The following is a 16,853-nucleotide window of genomic DNA, read 5'->3' as shown; positions in this document are numbered from 1 at the left end:
TATTATTTTTGTAAGCTTAGTGTTTTTTATTTTTCGTAATTTACTGTTTATTATTTTTTGTAGTGTTAGTTTTTTTAAAATTTGTAATTTAGATTTTTTAATTGGTAGTATTTTTTATTTTATTAGAATAGTAATGTTAGGTTAATTTATAGTTTAATGTTACGTTTATTTTTATTTCACAGGTAAGTTTTTATTTATTTAAAGATAGTTATATTGTAATTTTAATTTAAAGTTAGGGGGTGTTAGGTTTAGGGGTTAATAGTTTATATTAGTGTTTTGCGATGTGGGGAGCCAGTGGTTTAGGGGTTAATAGGTTTATTTAGTTGCTGGGAGATGTGGGAGGCCGGAGGCTTAGGGGTTAATAGGTTTTTTTAGTGGCGGCAGTGTGGGAGGCAAAGGTTTAGGGGTTAATAACTTAATTATAGTGTTGACAATGTCAGGGAGCAGCAGAATAGGGGTTAATAACTTTATTATAGAGTCGGTCATGTCGGGGTGGCAGAATAGGGGTTAATAACTTTATTACAGTGTCAGCAAAGTTGGGGATTGGTAGAATAGGGGTTAATAACTTTATATAGGTGTCGTGATGTCGGGGGCGATGGATTAGGGGTGTTTAGACTTGGGATTTATGGTAGGGTGTTAGGTTTAAACATAACTTTTTTTCCCCATAGAAATCAATGGGGTTGCGTTACGGAGATTTTTCATTCCACACATCAGGTGTTAGGTTTTTTTCCAACACTCCCTCCCCATTGATGTCTATGGGGGAAAGCATGCACGAGCACTTCAAAGCAGCCCTTGGCTTTTGTGCGGTATGGAGCTTAACGCCACAATTTTTTTTCTAACACTCCATTCCCACCAACTTTAACCCAAAATACTATTTTACTATAAATGTATTAAAAAATAAAGATGCCATCTTTATTTTTAATAAACTACACTAGACAATATTTGGGGGGCATTTGGGGCAGATTTATCAAATTAACCAGAGATCGGTAGCAATAACCAGCCACTTGTAATGGCTAGTTAATTATTGCACGTTTGTGGGAGCAAAATAATTTAGTGCTCCACTTGTAATTTTGCGCTTTAGGTCTGTTCTAATTATTTGGAGTATATGCTGTATAAGTCAAGTTTTTTATGTAACGCAGACAACGGGCTCATAAGGGAAGTCGGAGTAAATAATATATCATCAGCATATAATGCCATCTTGTAATTTTCTTCCCAATTTTAATTCCTTGAATTGCTTTATTGTCCCTGACTCTAGCTGCCATAGGCTCAATCGGCAACACAAATAATATAGGACACAGAGAACAGCCTTTTTGAGTGCCCTTGTAGATACATACAAGATCTAAAAAAATATTTTTTTTTTATTCTAGCAGTTGGACAATGAAATAAATCAAACATTTTCTCTAGTAAATGTTCTCCAAAATCATATTACTACAAAGAATAGCGAAGAAAAGTTGAGTTGAGCCTGTCACCTCCAGTTACTGAGTCTTCTGCCTTTCCTCTTGAGCCACTGGAGGGCTCTGGTTCAGTGTAAAAGTTTCTTAGTCCTAGGCAGTTACCTAACTAGCATTGCTATAAAAGGCTGCTTCTCAGACCACTATCTGCCCTGACATTGTGGTGTATTCCCATTGTTTGTGCCTCTGATCTGTTATCTTTGTTACAGTTGTATTGGTGATTTTTCTGTATTCTGAACTATGCCTGTCTACAGACCATTCTCCTGAATTCCCCCTGTGTTTTGTGAAAGATCAGTCTGTTTTCTGGTAGTCTAAACATGACTAGTCTTCTGACCATTTTCCTTGATTATCCCTGTGTTTAGCAAAAGATCAGACTGTTTCCTGGTATTCTGAGCCCTGGCCTGTATCTGCACTTTGCTGTTGTTTTATGCTATTTACCCCTGCCAGTATTCTCCTGACCTTGTCCAGTCCTCAGTCCATTACTGCAGTCCTCGGCCTTAGTGAGGGCATTTTTCCAATCTTCGGCCCTATTGCGGATACTCCCGTCCTCGGTCCTAGAAAGGCATTACTACACTCTTCGGCCCTTGTGTGGGCACTCCAGTCCTTGGCCCTAGTGAGGGCATTACTCAAGACGTCAGCCCCAGTGTGTGCACTTTGCTGTTAAGGCACAGATCCTGTTTCTGCATTCTCTCCATCCAGCATACACTTACCTGGTCAGACCCAGTTCCAGCATACACTCACCTGCCTAGGTACAGTCCCGACTCCTGAGTACAGCTGCATATTCCTATGTCTCCTGTATTCTGCTCTGCAGACTTTAAGTCCTGTGTCTCCTGTGCTCTGTTCTGCAGACATCAAGTTCTGTGTCTCATGTGCTCTTCTCTGCAGACATCAAATCCTGTGTCTCATGTGCTCTGCTCTGCAGACTTCAAGTCATGTGTCTCCTTTGCTTTGCTCTGCCGACATCAAGTCCTGCGTCTCATGTTCTCTGATCTGCCGACTTCAAGTCCTGTGTCTCCTCTGCCCTGTTCTGCAGACTTCAAGTCCTGTGTCTCCTGTGCTCTGCTCTCCTGACATCAAGTCCTGTGTCTCCTGTGCTCTGCTCTGTAGGCTTAAAGTCCTGTGTCTCCTGTGCTCTGCAGACTTCAAGTCATCTGTCTCCTTTGCTCTGCAGACTTGTAGGGGCATATCTATCAAGCTCCATATGGAGCTTGACGCCCCGTGTTTCTGGCAAGCCTTCAGACTCACCAGAAACACAAGTTATGGAGCAGCAGTACACAAGTTATGGAGCAGCAGTCTTGAGAGGTGGACAGAGAGCTCCACAATTCTCGGTGATTTTGCTTCGCCACCTAAGAGGTGGCGTAGGCTGTAGGAAGCAGCAGTCTAATGACTGCTGCTTCTTACATTGCGGGAAGCAGGCTCGCAAATGCGAACCTGCCCCGCAAAGGCTCCGGAGCAGCTTTCGCTGCTTTGTACATGGAACCCTATGTGTTTAGATAGCAGCATCCACTGCTTATTAAATCTACCCCATAAAGTAAATGATTATGTTTAATCACACTAATATACACTTATAAAACGTAGTCATTCCTTTTTGCTAGTTCTTATGTAGCGGTAGGCATTCCTTTTTTGTTGCTTACCTTGCAAATAATTTTTTTTTGTGCGTCCTCCTAGGGCTTTTTACCCTCATACAAGTGCTAAACAAGATGGAATTATAATTATAGCACTTATAGTAAATTAACACTTGTGCATCTCCTTATTAACCCTTCAAATAAATCTGGGCTGTATGAGTCAGCAGCTAGCAGGAACACAATCCAATAGTAATATCAATAAAACGTTAAAAAGTTAAAACAAGGAACTCTGTCATCTTACAGGATGACAACAGCAAAATACCATGTTTCTTGGCATGCAATGCCATTTCATCAGGCATAATAATCTCAAACAGGTGTTCACATTAAATACATTGTAAAAGCCAATCAGATTGTAGCAAACATAAACAGTGATGTGTTTTTAATCTCAAATTTTCACAATTCCCCTCACAAGAGAATGGCATAAAAGCATATAATACAAATTTGTCATATGCTATGAATATGTGGTCATAACAAATTCTTCCACAAACAGACTTTCTTACTAAACAATGTTCTCATGCGCCGCTCATTGCGGTGCTGCTTCCCGCTATCTCCATTAGGTAAACACTACTCTCCTAATGTTCATGCTTACACCAATCAAAAGCCTTGGAATAGTAAAGGGTTTATTCTATTTTTTACAACCCATTGTAACACCTCACAACTTGTCCACACTTCGGGGATCACTACGGCTCCATCTTACTATGATAAGCATTAAAATGGATAACACTCCTCATTCCCTCATCCTCCCTCAGCTAGTGTGTGTACTATCCTATCATAAAAAACAAAGCAGACAACCGAGGAAACTCACCTCATAGATCCTACACCTCACTGCTCTCTCTCATACACTATGAAGCTCTGCCCATATCAACAATGAGTAGCCTACTTCACACCCTATGTTTGTTGTTTTAACTTTTTAACCTTCTAATAAATGATATTACTATTGGATTGCGTTCCTGCTTGCTGCTGACTCATACAGCCCAGAGCCTGGGATCTTGGATTTGCCTGAGAGATAGTCTGCTGAACCACTTCTAATTGCACTACTAACACATGTCTGCTTTTGCTCCAGTGAGCATCCCTTTTGTTGATTTTGTTGTTAACCATTGGCACATTTATATTTCATACAATGTAACACCTCATTTGTATTTAATTTTAGCATCTACCTGTTTGTCCATCAAGGAAGAATTTTATAATTACTTGGAATGGGTTAGAATTAAAAAAACGAATAAAAATTAAACATACAATCCAATTTGCAAGGGAATTTTGATTTATTTGAATGGACCCCATAATTTGCTTGCATTTAGTGATTTGAGAGATATACACTTACTGCATTATTAATATGTGAAAGGTTTCCAGTAAAACAATAATATATAAAAATAAAATGTATATACCTTAAAGCAGATCTGTAAATCTGGAGGTTATACAAAATCACACATATATCAGTTAGTTAAGTATTTTACATTAAATTTGAGCTATTTTACAATGTTTTGTGATATTGCAAAATGCATTCAAATCTGATGTAATGACAATAGATTGTATCTGTTTTTTAATGAAAAGTTCAAAAAGACTGACTCATGGGTCTCATGGGGCAATTAATTTTGGTTCAATGATTCCATCTTCTTTTATGTTTATTGAACGGAAGTAAAACAGAGAAAATTAAAAGCATGTAATGTAGTATAGCCAGTTGATATCAAAAGTGTATGTAGTGTGTGAAGTATACCTTTGATGTATATAGGAATGAAAAAGAAATGTGTGGAATTGTGTGTGAGAATAAATTTAACATTGCTCTGTGTTCACTAAAATATGTTGAGTTCTGTAAAACATAAAAACAACTTAATGCAAGACCAACAAATTCACTACAGACATTTATATGGAATACATAGTTCACCTTTTTATGTCTCTACAATCAATATTGAATCCTTCTAAAAATATAGCTGCCCATATTTAGAGAACAAGGTCTATACTGCTTACCTTATCTTAGAGATTAGTGAGGTTGAGTAAGCCGCTTCCAGTCCCCTAAGGGTGATAGTGGAAAGCAGACGTTGACCCCTTTCCCAATGTGCTTAGAGGGTTATAGCTGCATCTCACTGACAAGTTTAAAGGAGGCTGAATTGATTGTCTGGGGTTGCCGTTTTCCTTGTTCAGTGGAGAACTGGGGGAGACAATAGAGTGGTGGGAAAAGGTAACCCTAGTGAATAATTGATATTACTGTAATGTTTAAATGCTTAAAATTTAATTTATTGTTTAAATTCTCTTTGTAAAAATTTTTTAGTTACTGTATGTTCCCATGTGAATGCTAGTATTGATCCTTTCAATTCTTGACATTTCATACTAATGTCATTTTGTTGTTAAAAAAATGAATGTTTTGTTGGCTTCCCATTGGTAATAATGCAAATGAAGGAAATTAATTTTGAAGAAAATTTTTATCCAAATATTCTAATGAACCAAATGCAACCACAAACAAAATTCTAAACCCTTGAATCAGCCAAAAAATCTGAACCAATTATTTCAGACAAACTTGTTTTGCCCTTGCACATCTGGGGCCCAATCCGATATGCAGCGTTGCCCGCAAAAGCCGGCGACGCCAAATATTGCGCTGGTTTGGTATCCTATATATGGCGTAACCTAGAAGTTATGCTCGTATATTTCACCCTTCGGCCATAGTTTTTTGGCCCATAGAGTGATATACCAAACCCGAGCAGTTTGGTATCCAATATACAGCGTAAGGACTTACGTGGCGAAAATGGAGAAATCTTACTCCATTTTCACCTCGCCACAAAATGCAGGCGTAGTAAGCCTTACGCTGAGTATTGGAGCCCTGTAACTCCCTAAACTGCCTGCAAAATAAAACCTATCACCTAACGCATGCGCAATTTCTATCTACCTGTCAACCGCAATCCCCTACCGATATACCTAATAAAGTGTTAACCCCTAAACCACCGCTCCTGGACCCCGCCGCCACCTATATTATATGTATTACCCCATAATCTGACCCCCCTACACCGCCGCCACCTATCTTCAATTTATTAACCCCTAATCTGACCCCCCTACACCGCCGCCACCTACATTAACTCTATTAACCCCTAATCTGATCCCCCTACACCGCCGCCACCTACATTAACTATATTACCCCCTAAACCTGAGTCTAACCCTAACAACCCCTAACTTAATTATTATTTAAATAAATCTAAATAATATTAATAGTATTCACTAAATAATTCCTATTTAAAACTAAATACTTACCTATAAAATAAACCCTAAGATAGCTACAATATAATTAATAATTACATAGTAGCTATTTTAGGATTTATATTTATTTTGCAGGTAAATTTGTATTTATTTTAACTAGGTACAATAGCTATTAAATAGTTAAGATAGCTACAATATAATTAATAAGTACATAGTAGCTATTTTAGGGTTTATATTTATTTTGCAGGTAAATTTGTATTTATTTTAACTAGGTACAATAGCTATTACATAGTTAATAACTATTTAATAGCTTCCTAGTTAAAATAATTACCAAATTACCTGTAAAATAAATCCTAACCTAAGTTACCATTACACCTAACACTACACTATCAATAAATTAATTAAATAAACTACAATTATCTCAACTAAAATACAATTAAATACACTAAACTATATTACAAAAAAAACACACAAAATAAAAAAAGATTACAAGAATTTTAAGCTAATTACACCTAATCTAAGCCCCCTAATAAAATAAAAAAGCCCCCCAAAATAATAAAATTTTTCTACCCTAAACTAAGTTACAAAAGTAATCAGCTCTATTACCAGCCCTTAACAGGGCCTTTTGCGGGGCATTGCCTCAAAGTAATCAGCTCTTTTACCTGTAAAAAAAAGAACAACCAACCATTACAACCCACCACCCACACACCCCTACTCTAAAACCCACCCGATCCCCCCTTAAAAAAACCTAAGTCTAACCCCCAAGTGGTCCTTACCTGTCCTGAAGACCGGTGGAGAAGGTCCTGTTCCAGGCGGAGAAGTCTTCTTCCAAGCGGCGACCTCTTCTTCTTCCAGGAACCAGCCAGCGTGGAGTGGAGGAGTTGAAGACCGATGACCGCGGAGCTGAAGACCGTCCACTCTGGAACTGAAGACCGGCGATGCTGGAACAGAAGATCGGCGACGCTGGAACTGAAGATTGGCGACGCTGGAAGTGAAGACCGGAGCCATGGAGCGTGAAGGATCCTCTTCATACGATCTCTGCCGTACACTGAATAGGAATTCAAGGTACGCGATTAAAAATGGTATTCCTTGAATTCCTATTGGCTGATTTGAGACTTCAAATTCAAATCAGCCAATCGGATGAGAGCTACTGTAATTCTATTGGCTGATTTGAATAGCCAATAGAATTACAGTAGCTCTTATTCTTTTGGCTATTCAAATCAGCCAATAGAATCACAGTAGCTCTCATCCGATTGGCTGATTTGAATTTGAAGGCTCAAATCAGTCAATAGGAATTCAAGGGACGCCATTTTTAATCACGTACCTTGAATTCCTATTCAGTGTACGGCAGAGATCGTATGAAGAGGATCCTCCATGCTCCATGGCTCCGGTCTTCAGTTCCAGCGTCGCCGATCTTCAGTTCCAGCATCGCCGGTCTTCAGTTCCAGAGTGGACGGTCTTCAGCTCCGTGGTCATTGGTCTTCAACTCCTCCGCTCCCCGCAGGCTGGTTCCTGGAAGAAGAAGAGGTCGCCGCTTGGAAGAAGACTTCTCCGCCTGGAACAGGACCTTCTCCGCTGGTCTTCAGGACAGGTAAGGACCACTTGGGGGTTAGACTTAGGTTTTTTTAAGGGGGGATCGGGTGGGTTTTAGAGTAGGGGTGTGTGGGTGGTGGGTTTTAATGGGTGGTGGGGTTGTTCTTTTTTTTACAGGTAAAAGAGCTGATTACTTTGGGGCAATGCCCCGCAAAAGGCCCTTTTAAGGGCTGGTAATAGAGCTGATTACTTTGCTAATTTAGTTTAGGGTAGGGAAATTGTATTATTTTGGGGGGCTTTTTATTTTATTAGGGGGCTCAGATTAGGTGTAATTAGCTTAAAATTCTTGTAATCTTTTTTTATTTTTTGTAATTTAGTGTTTTTTTTGTAATATAGTTTAGTGTATTTAATTGTATTTTAGTTGAGATAATTGTAGTTTATTTAATTAATTTATTGATAGTGTAGTGTTAGGTGTAATGGTAACTTAGGTTAAGATTTATTTTACAGGTAATTTGGTAATTATTTTAACTAGGTAGCTATTAAATAGTTATTAACTATTTAATAGCTATTGTACCTAGTTAAAATAAATACAAATTTACCTGTAAAATAAATATAAACCCTAAAATAGCTACAATGTTATAATGTTTATTAATTATATTGTAGCTATCTTAGGGTTTATTTTATAGGTAAGTATTTAGTTTTAAATAGGAATTATTTAGTGAATAATATTAATATTATTTAGATTTATTTAAATAATAATTAAGTTAGGGGGTGTTAGGGTTAGACTTAGGTTTAGGGTGTAATATAGTTAATATAGGTGGCGGCGGTGTAGGGGGATCATATTAGGGGTTAATAGAATTAATGTAGGGGGATCAGATTAGGGGGTAATACATATAATATAGGTGGCGGCGGTGTAGGGGGATCAGATTAGGGGTTAATAAATTGAAGATAGGTGGAGGCGGTGTAGGGGGGTCAGATTAGGGGGTAATAAATGTAAGATAGGTGGCGGCGGTGTAGGGGGATCATATTAGGGGTATATATATTTAAAACAGGTGGCGGCGGTGTAGGGGGCTCAGATTAGGGGGTAATACATATAATATAGGTTGTGGCGAGGTCCGGGAGCGGCGGTTTAGGGGTTAATACATTTATTATTAGGAGTGAGAGGGGGGATTGCGGATAGAGGGGTATACGTGTCGGGCTATTTTTGGGAGGCGTGTTAGACAGTTACGGGATATTTTATACTTTAGTTAGTTTTTTTAGGCGGCGGCAGTTTCTAAAGTGCCGTAAGTCACTGGCGACTCCAGAAATTTGTACTTACGCTGATTTCTGGACATCGCTAGTTTGTCCGACTTATGGCACTTTAGCAACTGCCGGCGCCGTATATGTGATTGCTTAATGTGCGAGGTCAAACTACGGGGGGCGCAGGTTTCCACGCTTGCACCGAAACCTGCGCCGTATATCGGATCGCGCTCCTAGTGTCAGTTTCAGGATACCTCCCAGTTTCTATTTTGAAAACAGGCATTTAACAGTCAAAAGTTCTTTTTGGGAGCTTTTCTGTTTAAAACCCATTTGCGGCAGTGGGTTTTTAACAAACAATATGATATAGCATTGTGATCACTCAATAAACTCGTTCAAATTTAGCTTGTACGAAATATTAATTTGGCAAAAAGAATATGATCAACCCATTAATTACCTCTTGTTGTAGATCATTTTATACTACTTCTGCAGGAGTTTTTCCCTTTAGACTTTTAAAAAACTTAGGCCTAGATTTAGAGTTTGGCGGTAGCCGTCAAAACCATCGTTAGAGGCTCCTAACGCTGGTTTTAGGCTACCGCCGGTATTTGGAGTCAGTCAGGAAAGGGTCTAACGCTCACTTTTCAGCCGCGACTTTTCCATACCGCAGATCCCCTTACGTCAATTGCGTATCCTATCTTTTCAATGGGATCTTTCTAACTCCGGTATTTAGAGTCGTGGCTGAAGTGAGCGTTAGAAATCTAACGACAAAACTCCAGCCGCAGAAAAAAGTCAGTAGTTAAGAGCTTTCTGGGCTAACGCCGGTTTATAAAGCTCTTAACTACTGTGCTCTAAAGTACACTAACACCCATAAACTACCTATGTACCCCTAAACCGAGGCCCCCCCACATCGCCGACACTGGATTACATTTTTTTAACCCCTAATCTGCCGACCGCCACCTACGTTATCCTTATGTACCCCTAATCTGCTGCCCCTAACACCACCAACCCCTATATTATATTTATTAACCCCTAACTTGCCCCCCACAACGTCGCCGCCAGCTACCTACACTTATTAACCCCTAATCTGCCGTCCGCACACCCGCCGCCAGCTACATTATAGCTATGTACCCCTAATCTGCTGCCCCTAACACCGCCGACCCCTATATTATATTTATTAACCCCTAATCTGCCCCCCACAACGTCGCCTCCACCTGCCTACACTTATTAACCCCTAATCTGCCGAGCGGACCGCACCGCTATTATAATAAAGTTATTAACCCCTAATCCGCCTCACTCCCGCCTCAATAACCCTATAATAAATAGTATTAACCCCTAATCTGCCCTCCCTAACATCGCCAACACCTAACTTCAAGTATTAACCCCTAATCTGCCGATCGGAGCTCATATAAATTTTTTAACCCCTAAAGCTAATTTTAAACCTAACCCTAACACCCCCCCTAAGTTAAATATAATTTTATTCTAACTAAATAAATTAACTCTTATTAAATAAATTATTCCTATTTAAATCTAAATACTTACCTGTAAAATAAACCCTAATATAGCTACAATATAAATTATAATTATATTATAGCTATTTTAGGATTAATATTTATTTTACAGGTAACTTTGTATTTATTTTAACCAGGTACAATAGCTATTAAATAGTTAAGAACTATTTAATAGCTAAAATAGTTAAAATAATTACAAAATTACCTGTAAAATAAATCCTAACCTAAATTACAATTAAACCTAACACTACACTATCAATAAATGAATTAAATAAAATACCTACAATTATCTACAATTAAACCTAACACTACACTATCAATAAATTAATTAAATACAATATCTACAAATAAATACAATGAAATAAACTAACTAAAGTACAAAAAATAAAAAAGAACTAAGTTACAAAAAAATAAAAAAATATTTACAAACATTAGAAAAATATTACAACAATTTTAAACTAATTCCCTAAAAGTATATGGCCTTTTTTTAACACACTATATCTCGGTATGGATTCTACCTATCTAAATAATAATCTCAAAATACTCTACTTTACACTATTGTGTCTGGTTAGAGAATGGTTAGAGCGCAAATGAAAACAGTTTACTTTCAACTTGTAATACGAGAGCTACCCAGTGCCCACAAAAAGCTTACTTCTAGTGGAGTTAATGCTAGAGCGGGAGCATTGAATACCACTCCACTTGTAATTTAGTCCTTAGTGGACTGTGTAATTTTTAGCTTAGTTGCGATTACATGCGGCATTTAATAACGCTGTACACATGATAGACTCCAGATACATTAAATAACACAGAAAAAAATAGGTGTTGAGTACAAACAAATAGTCCTATATCAGTATCAATTCACCCCCAAATTGTCTCATTCATATAATGCAAATGATACTAATGGGGGGTGCCTGGTGCATATAAAGAGTTAATAATACCAAAAAAGAAAAGAATAAAGAAACACATTTTAGGCACACACTTATTAATGCTAAATAGCAGTGCAAATTTTACATGTAGTTTAGTCCAAAAAAGAGAAAAAAATAAAACGTAATCTTTAATTCACCCAGATTTTAAAAATGGGTATACACATACCCTCATCAAAAACATTTAAAAAGTTTTTAGTACAAAAACATATCAGGACTGCTGAAGTGTCTGAGAATATCACTGAATATGTCATACAAGTGGATCACATTTCAAAATTCACTAACACAATAGTCCACTTCAACTGAGTAACTGGCCTACTACTGACAAGTCCATTGTAGCACACTCTATGAGTAAAAATGATCCCTGTAGTAATTACCACTATAATTAGGAGAGCCACACAAATGTGGGTAATAGTTGAGCTTAACACATATATACTCTCACAGAATGAATTACAACAATTATTTTTACAAAAAAGTTCAAGGACTACAGTATTAATCTGGATGGATACTAGTGTTCTGAAAATGTAACAAAATTAAAGTGCACGCAAATTATTCAGACATAACTCAGCAGACACACGCCAATAAATTTAATCTTGTTATATTTTTATCACAGTAGTATTTTTTTCTCTTGTTTTGGTCTCATCTATATGTGCAATTTGCTGTGTTATTTAGCATTAACAAGTGTGTGCCTAAATGGTGTTTATTTTTTATTTTCTTGTTGGTATGATAGAGTCCAGATACAAACTGTAACTAAAAAACAATTACATCTTTAAGTGGCACAATCTGTGCACCTGAATTCATGAATAAAGTGGTTATTTTGATAGCTTTAATACTTGCAATATATCATCCCAATAATGAAAGTAATATTTTATGTCAATGGGCTAGATTATGAGTGGCGCACTAACTATCACACACGAGTAATATCAGGTTTATCACGGGTGTTTGCATACCTCAGAAGTAGTTACACTTTGAAAGTAAACACTTTCGCTCAAGCACAATTTAATTTAAAGGAACACTGAACCCAATTTTTTTCTTTCGTGATTCAGACAGAGCATGCAATTTTAAGAAACTTTCTAATTTACTCCTATTATCAAATTTTCTTCATTCTCTTGGTATCTTTATTTGAAATGCAAGAATGTAAGTTTAGATGCCGCCCCATTTTTGGTGAATAACCTGGGTTATTCTTGCTAATTGGTAGATAAATTCATCCACCAATAAAAAAGTGCTGTCCAGAGTTCTTAAACAAAAAAGCTTAGATGCCTTCTTTTTCAAATAAAGATAGCAAGTGAACAAAGAAAAAATATAATAGAAGTAAATTAGAAAGTTGCTTAAAATTGCATGCTCTATCTGAATCACAAAAGAAAAAATTGGGTTCAGTGTCCCTTTAATGAGCGTCGGGTTATCGCGACTTCAGAGCTTAGGTTAACATAAAAAATATTTTTAAATGTACAGTTATACTCATAATAACATTGTCTGCTAAAAATATTTTAAAGAAATGCAATAAAAAGTTATAAGGGCTCAAAGATAGGTCTCAGGTGTTGAAAAAAGGTGTACAAAGGGCTTTAACATAGAGATACAAAATGGGTTTGGTATTTAAATAAAGTTATAATTCACTGTTATTTTAGTATTCCTTTTTTGTAACTGGGGGAAAAAGTTAGATAGTATTTAGAGCTAGATTACAAGTGGAGCAGTATTTTTTTCTAGTTGGGTTGCTCTTGTATTATAAGTTTAAAAAAAAATAGCACAAACGGTAACCCGACTAGTGCAAAAATCCATATCGCATGCGCATTCCCGTATTCCCCAATAGAAGTCAATGGAGAAAAAAGTTGAAAAAAAACTAACACCCCACTCTCTAGCACACCATGATGTATAATCATTAACACTAATCTTGATAAAGGCCACCCAGGCTAAGACGAGTAGATTGTCCTCACATTATACACCTTAACAGCTGAGCGACCCCCTAGGAAGTTACCAAGTGGGGAGCACATCGCTGTGGAGCTGATTCAATCGTACACACAGTAATCCTGAGATCAGCAACTATTTCAGTAAAATTGTTTACACATCAGATTTGTCCTGTTTTATATATTTTTTACGATATTACACATTTATATTTTGTCTTAAGACATCTCACTCTGCTTTCTTTAACTAGCTCTTGGCTACTTTTTGAAAGCTCTCCTATACTGTTTTTTGTTGTATTCTATTTACAGACTGCAGAAGGACCTGTATTTTTTAAGAGTAGCTAGGTTTGAGGAATTTCTCATTGATGCTTCTCATATAGTTCTGAATGTATTTCTCATTATCACTAACCCCACTTGAAAATATGAATATTTCAAATCCCAATGTTTTTATGTTCTTTTTATTCATACATAAATATTTCTACAAATATCTGATGTTTTTTTACACAAATATATATTTATACCTATATACAGTCATGGCCAAAATTATTGGCACCCACAATTTAATATTTGGTAGCACACCTTTGGAAAAAATAACTGAAATCAATCACTTCCTATAACCATCAATGAGTTTCTTACACCTATCTACTGGAATTTTGGACCACTCTTCTTTCGCTAACCACTCCAGGTCTCTCAGATTGGAAGGGTTCCTTTTCCCAATTGCAGTTTTGAGATTTCTCCACAGGTGCTCTGTGGGATTGAGAATGAGACTCATTACTGGCCAGTTCAGTATTCGCCAGCGCTTTGTCTTAAACCATGCTTTTTGACGTGTGCTTTGTTTCATTGTCCTGCTGTAAGACCCATGACCTCTGACGAAGACCCAACTTTCTGACACTGGGCCTACATTGCACCACAGAATTTGTTGGTAGTCTTCAGATTTCATAATGCCATGCACACAGTCAAGCCATCCAGTGCCTGAAGCAGCAAAGCAACCCCAAAACATCAATGAACCTCCACCATGTTTGACTATAGGGACTGTATTCTTTTCTTTAAAAGCCTCAGTTATTTTTCTGAAGAGTAGAATGATGGGCTTTACCAGAAAGCTGTAATTTTGTTTCGTCTGTCCACAGTACATTCTCTCAAAATGATTTTGGCTTCCTCAGGTAAGTTTTGGCAAACTCCAATCTTGCTTTTTTATGTTTCTGTGTCAGCAGTGGGGTCCTCCTGAGTCTCCTACCATAGCTTCCGTTTTTTTCAAATGGCAACGTATAGTACGAGCTGACACATTTGTACCCTGTGCCAGAAGTTCAGCTTGAATTTGTCTAGAAGTTAATCGAGGTTCTTTATCCACCATTCGAACAATCCTTTGTTGCAATCTTTGATCAATTTTTCTCTTTCGTCCACATCCAGCGAGATTACCTACAGTGCCATGGGCTGTAAACTTCTTGACAATGTTGCACACAGTGGACACAGGAACATTAAGATCTCTGGGGATGGACTTGTAACCTTGAGATTGTCCATGCTTTTTCACAAATTTGTGTTCTCAGATCCTCAGACAATTCTTAGCTGCTCTTGTATGTATATATATATATACAGTATATATATATAGGAATATCTTATTATAAATACTTAAAACATATTCTGCTATATGCAGAACATTGGAATGTGAAATATTTACTAGCAATACATAGTTAAACATATATATATATATATATATATATATATATATATATATATATACAGTATATATATATATATATATATATATACAGTATATATATATATATATATATATATATACAGTATATATATATACAGTATATATATATATATCTATATATATATATATATATATATATATATATATATATATATATATATATATAAAGCTTTCCAGAAGAGATAAGCACAGTCTTACAATACCACAGCCGCCAGGGTGCACTTCAAAATAGCATATGCAGTCCTCGTTGAAAGAAGGCACTCACTGGTCTTTAGCCCAAAATTTCTTTAATACATCAAATAGACTTCAAATAAAGATCATCCATAACGTTTCGGTGTTATTACAACACCTTTGTCAAATGCTGCCAAACATCAGTGTCACAGAATAATTTTTTCTGTCTGGGGGACATGTTTATTCTCTGACACTGATGTTTGGCAGAATTTGACAAAGGTGTTGTAATAACACTGAAACGTTATGGATGATCTTTATTTGATGTCTATTTGATGTATTAAAGAAATTTTGGGCTAAAGACCAGTGAGTTCCTTCTTTCAACGAGGACTATATATATATATATAATCCCACAATCTCATATGTTAGATCCCTTATAACTTCTTTGTGCAATATTTTTTTTAAAAAAAACTTTTATTACACAGTGTTAACATGAGAGTAAATATGCATTGTAATGTTTTTTTAAGTGTTTTGTGCAACTTTTTATTTTCAGGGAAACTGTTAACCACAGCTCTAAAATTGCGGTAAGGATTCTTGCGTAAATCCAGATTGCACTAGCGAAATAGTTTTTTCGCTCCACTTGTAATATCAGCGTGAAATTGTTTCCGCCTCACTTTGGAATCTAGCCTTTAATATTTATATTTAATAATACTGTGACCTGCTGGATGAAACTATCACATGAAGATTTAGGTTCCTAATCAACTTTTTTTTTTGTTTTATCTCAAATGATTTCCAGCGTTTTTATAAGTAGGTCAATAGCTATATTCTTGTCATGCATCTTACAGTTTCATCCTTATAGTAAGTCTTGATCACTAACCTTTGCAGTTGCAATATTTTTGTCTTTTACAAACAATGCTTTGTCATGGCTTGAAATGTTGAAAGAAGACTGAAATTGAATAAAAAGCAGCATATTCTTTATCCCTCTATGGTGCATGATATGTAAGCTATAACTGTGAGTAAAAAAATAAAATAAATATCACAAAAGGAAGTCACAATATCTAAAAGAAAAGGAATCTACTTATAAAATTGGTAAATGGGAGGATGCAGCCTTTTAATTTAAGAAAAAATAAAATTGGTAGAGATATAGATGTTTCTGTTTGGTGCACAAAATCATTCTATGTACTTTTAAAATTATTTTTCAATGCTAATCAAATCCAGTTGAAGAGATGCAATTTGAATAGTAAATAAGGCAAAAGGAAAATCTAGCTAAAGCATAAAGAAAATAAATTCCAGCATATTGCAAGCTTTTCCAGCATCGTTTAAACTTTAAAGGAATTTCCAGAGACCTTCACAGAAGAACATTTTACACTATAAAACATGACAGCAGATTAATTCAATATTGATGTTGACTTCATAATTCCTTTGCAATTTTTTAATTTAATTGACAATATCAATTTGTGACATACTGTATGTAATAAGAAATCATTTTGAACAATTATGCATTTTATGCCAATTTTTCTATGCAGGATTTAGAATAATATCATGTGCTGCTAAGTTATAACAAGAATAAAAACTGTCTACCTATGTAGGTTTTATTTGGCCATTTTTCTT

The sequence above is a fragment of the Bombina bombina genome, chromosome 5 (assembly GCF_027579735.1).
Source record: "Bombina bombina isolate aBomBom1 chromosome 5, aBomBom1.pri, whole genome shotgun sequence".
Taxonomy (NCBI): Eukaryota; Metazoa; Chordata; class Amphibia; order Anura; family Bombinatoridae; genus Bombina; species Bombina bombina.
The sequence above is the reverse complement of the archived record's forward strand: the minus strand, read 5'-3'. Positions refer to the sequence as shown.